This window comes from Chrysochloris asiatica, unplaced genomic scaffold (assembly GCF_000296735.1).
Source record: "Chrysochloris asiatica unplaced genomic scaffold, ChrAsi1.0 scaffold00104, whole genome shotgun sequence".
Lineage (NCBI taxonomy): Eukaryota > Metazoa > Chordata > Mammalia > Afrosoricida > Chrysochloridae > Chrysochloris > Chrysochloris asiatica.
In genome coordinates, this window is record NW_006408622.1 from 3,473,898 (window position 1) to 3,479,568 (window position 5,671).

The window sequence follows — 5,671 nt, forward strand, 5'->3', positions numbered from 1 at the left end:
AACAGCTGTCAACTCAACGTTGAAACACCATTTCTACCTTGTCTTCACTTGGCCCCTTAGAGACCAGTATTTTGTGCATTATTCACTAATGTGGCTCACTCACAATAACGTGATCACTGGTCTTTGTTAATTTGGTTTTCAGTACTAGAAGCTGAGCTTGACCTTTTAGGAATCACAAGATATGAGGGATTGGAGAAGGGGGTTCAAGAGAACCCTTGAGAGTGATGGGAAACCTGTGTCCAGACAGGAGTGGATATGAGAAAGAGACCCACCCTGAAGGGAAATTATGGCTGATTGGACTGCAACATGGATTTGTTGTGCTTATGGTTGTTAAGTGCCATAGAGTCGGTTCTAACCCATGGATAGGGTTTCTGACGAGCAGCTAGCTGATGAGCTTGAACAGTAGACCTTGCTGTTCGAACAGATTTTGCAGTCCACCACATTAACCCACAGCGCCACACCAGGACTCCAACATGGACTTAAGGGTTTACAAACAGATAAGGCCTATGATGTAAGAAGAAGGAACTCTGGCAGTGTAGTGGTTGTGAGTCGGGCTGTGAACCTCAAGGTCAGCAGTTCGAAACTATCAGCTCTTCCACGGGAGAAAGATGAGACTTCCTGCTCCCATGAAGATTTACAGTCTTGGAAACTCTATACAGGTTCTCTATGAGTGAGAACCATCTCCACGGCACACCACCACCACCACCATGATGTAAGAAGAGTCCTGGCATGGCACTGTGTGTTAATGCACTGGATTGCAAAATCTGTTTGAACTGCACGGTCGGCAGTTCAAGCTCATCAGCTGCTCCTCAGAAACCTGGGTTGCTATGTGCTGCAACTGATTTGACAGCATTTAACAACAACAATTATGTAAGACTTTCAAATTCATTCTTCAGTTCTCTTTTAACCTTAGGGAAAAAAATGGAAATAATTGTAGATTTATTGGAAGTTGCAAAGATAGTACAGAGAACTCCTAGGTACTCCTTAGCCAGTGTCCCTTAGTGTTGAAGGCATCTAATGGCATCACAGAAGAAAAGCCTGGGAATCTGCTTCTGAAACGTACATCCTATGGAGACGTTTTCTTCTGTAGCAAATGGTATTGTCAGGAGTTGAGATCGAATCAATGGTAATGAGTTTGATGTGCTGAGTGTATTAATTGTTCTTTCTTATAGCTGGGTAGTACTCCATAGTTTCCTGGGTGGAGCTAATGGTTCAGTGCTCAACTATCAACTGAAAGGTTGTTGGATCGAATCCACCCAGAGGTTCCTCAGGAGAATGACATGGTGATCTGCTTTTGACGGTCACGGCCACGGAAAATCCTCTGTAGCACGGCTCTACTCTTTAGCACGTGAGGTTCTCATGAGTTGGAATGAACTCAAGAGCAGCTGGTAGCATGATCTGGACGTAACACACTTTAATGATTTGCCTTTTGTAAGACATTTTGGTGGTTTCCCGCTTTTGGATATTAAAAATAAAGCAGCTATGGAAACTAATGTCTAGTGTTTATGTCCCTAAGAGATGTTCAGAAGTACGATTTCTGGTTGTATATAGTGTTAGTTCATGGTTTCTGCAAATGTGTTAGGTCAGCTGCCAACCAAAAAGTTTGAAAATCAAGTCTACCCAAAAGCATCTTGGAATAAAGTCCTGGAGATCAACTTCTGGAAAATCAGCCATTGAAAATCCCATGTAGCACAGCTCTGTTCTGACTCACATGGGTCACCGTGAGTTGTAATTAACTCAGTGTTAGCTGGTTACTGGTATGGTCAGCATATGTTGAGTGTTTTATGAAACTGCTAAACTATTTTCCACAATGTCATTTTACATTTCCATCAGTAACATTTGAGAAGCCCTGATTCTTTATATCCTCAACAACATTTAATATTATCACTTTTTATTCGAGCTGTTCTGGTAATGTGTCCACCACTCTTCTAGCAATTTGTCGTATTGTGTAGCTTGTATGTTGCTCTGATGCTGGAAGCCGTACCACCAGGATGTCAAATACGAGCAGGATCACCCATGGTAAACAGGTCTTAGCAGAGCTTTCAGACTAAGAAAGACTAGGAAGAAAGACCTGACAATCTGCTTCTAAAAACAGTTGGCCAGTGAAAATGCTATGAATAACCGTGGAACATTGTCAGATATAGTACCAGAAGATGAGCTGCTCAGGTTGAAAGGCACTTAAAAAATATGACTGGGGAAGAGCTGTCTCCTCAAAGTAGAGTTGACCTTAATGATGTAGATGGAGTAAAGCTTTTGGGACCTTCATTTGCTAATGGGGCATGACTCAGATGAAAAGAAGCAGCTGCAAACATCCATTAAAAATTAGGACATGAACTGTACAAAGTATGAATCTAGGAAAATTGAAAGTGGCCAAAAAATGAAATGGAACATGCAAAGATCAATATCTTAGCATTAATAAACTGAAATGGGCTGGTATTGACCTTTTTGAATCAGACAATCATATGGTCTACTATGCTGGAAAAGACAAATCAAAAGAATGACATCACATTCATTATCAAAAAGAACATTTCAACATCTTCCTTGACGTACAACACTGTCAGTGATAGGATAATACTCATATGCCTGCAAGGAAGGCCAGTTAATCTATTATTCAGATTTATACACTAACCACTAATGCTAAAGAGGAAGAATTTGAAGATTTTTACCAACTTATGTAGTCTGAAATTGATTAAGCAAGCAATCAAGATATATTGATAATTGCTAGTGATTGGAATGTGAAAGTTGGAAACAAAGAAAAAGGATTGCTAACTGAAAAATATGGTCTTGATGATAGAAAGTATGCTGGAGATCATGTGATAGAAGTTTGCAAGACCAACAAGTTATGCATTTCAAATACCTTTTTAACAACATGAAAGGCGACTGACTATACATGTGGAATTCACCAAAGCAAACACACGGGAATCAAATTAACTCCCTCTGTGAAAAGAGATGATGGAGAAGCTCATATCTTCAGTCAAAACAAGGCCAAGGGCTGGCTGCAGAACAGACCATGCAATTGTTTCTAAGTTCAAACTGAAGCTGAAGAAAATGAAACAAATGTAAGAGAGCCAAAATATGACCTTGAATGTATCCCACCTGAACTTAGAGGCCATCTCAAGAATATATTTGAATGAACACTTTGGTACTGAACATTAATGACCAAAGACCAGAGGATTTGTGAAATGACCTCAGATATAACATACAGGAAGAAATCAGATGGTCATTAAAAGGACAGAAAAGAAAGAAATTAAATGGATGTCAGCAAAGTCTTTGAAACTTTCTCTTGAACATGGAAGAGATAAAGAGAATAAATAAAAAAGAGGGTTAGTGAGAAAGACAAAGAGAAAATGAAGAAGGTTTAAAGATATTCCAGTGGGTATCTAGAGAAGACAAAGTAAAGTACTATAATGAAATGTGCAAAGACCTAGAATTAGCAAACCAAAGGGGAAGACTATGTTTGTCATTTCTCAAGCTGAAAGAACTGAAGAAAAAATTCAAGCCTTTAATTACAGTATTGAAGACTCTACGGGTGAATTTTGAACAATGTAGGAAGCATCAGAAAAGATGGAAGGAATACACAGTGAGTGTACCAGAAAGGATTGGTTGACATCCAACCATGCTACAAGAGGAGGCAGGTGATCAAAACTGAAGGTACTGAAGGAAGAAATCCAAGCTTCACTGAAGGCATTGGCAAAAAAACCCCCAACAAAACAAGGCTCGAGGAATTGACAGAACACCAATGGAGATATTTCAACAAATTGATGCAATGCTGGAAGGGCTCACTCATCTGTGCCAAGAAATTGGAATATAAGCTACTGAGCTGTCTTCAATATGCTTCTCATTCTAAAATAAGAGATCCACTGGAGTATGGCGATTATCAAACGTCAGTAATATCACACACAAGTCAAATTCTGCCAAAAAGAATTTCTAAAACACTTGCAGCAAAGCATGGATAGGGAACTTCCAGAATTTAAGCTGAATTCAGAAGAGGACATGGGATGAGGCATATCACTGCTGATATCAGATGGATTTTAGCTGAAAGTAGAAAATACTAGAAATGTGTTTACCTGCATCTTATTGACTATTCAAAGGCATTCCACTGTGTGGATCACAACAAATTGTGAAGAGTGGGGATTCCAGAATACTGAAGTGTGCTCATGTGAACCTGAACATTTATTTACTAAAAGACAGTCATTCAAATAGAACAAGAGAATATTAAACCAACACAAATCCAGTGTGTTTGAGTTGGCTCTGCTTCATAAAAACCCAAAGGACACAGTAGAACTGCTCTGTAAGGTTTTGGAGACCATCAATTTTACAGAAGCAAACTGTGTCCTCGTTCTCCTATAGAGTGACTACTGGATTTGAACTTCTGATCTTCCAGTTAGTGGCCCAGTGCTTAACCCACAGGACCAGCAGGGATCTAAGTGGATGTTTCATGGTTTAAAATCAGGAAATGTGTGTGTTAGGATGTATCTTTACACCGTACTTATTCAATCTGTTGTGGTGCTGTGGATTAATGCGCCAGACTGCAAAGCTGTTTGATCTACAAGGTCGGTGGTTCAAGCTCACCAGTTGCTCCTTGGAAACCCTATACATAGTTGCTGTAGGTCAGAACTGACTCAACAGCACTTAACAAAACTCACAATTCAATCTGTATGCTCAACAAATAATATGAGAAGTTGGGCTATGTGAAGAAGAATGTGGCCTCAGGATTGACGGAGGACTCACTAACAACCTGTGATACAGTCTTGTTTGTTGACAGTAACAGGCTTGAGGAACTTACTAATGAAGATCAGAGACCATAGTCCTCAGTATGTATTACACCTCAACAACAACAAAAACAACAAAACCCTTACAACTGAACCAATAAACATCATCATGATAAATGGAGAACATATACATGTTGTCAAAGATTTCATTTTACTTGGGTCTACGTCAGCACCAAAGGAAGCAGCAGTCAGGAATTCAAAGATACATTGCATTTTGCAAGTCTGCTGCAAAAGACCTCTTTAAAATGTTAAAAAACAACAACCCAAAGATACCACTTTGAGAGGACTAAGTTATATGCCTGAACCAAGCCAGGATAATTTCAATGGTCTCATGTGTATGTGAAAGCTGGACAGTAAATAAGGAAGACCGAAGAACAACTGATGTATTTGAATTAGGGAGTTGGCAAAGAAGACTGATTATACCATGGACTGTCAGAAGAAGGAACAAATCTGTCTTGGAAAAAGTACAGCCAGAATGCTCCTTCGAAGCGAGGATGGTGAGGCTTCCTCTCATGTATTTTGGGCATGTTCTCAGAAAAGGTCAAGTAGAGGGTTGGTGAGAAAGAGGAAGATCTTTGGCATGATTGACTAAAGACCTCAAGCATCTCTCCGACTGTTAAGGATGATGTAGTGCTTTGTAGAACAGATTCTACAAAATGTTGCTGTGAGTCTGACCAACTCGAAGGTACCAAGCAACGACAGTAGTAGTATGTAGTGGTGTATCGCTGTGGTCACAATTTACTTACTATATTTACTTATAGGCTAGAGATGTTGAATATCATTTTGCTCAAGGGAGTTCGATATAGTTCATTGCAGTGACCACACAGAAGTCCAAGACAATTCTCACAGTTATGCGGTTTATTAGCAAAGTTTACAAGTTACATTCAGGGTCAGCAATG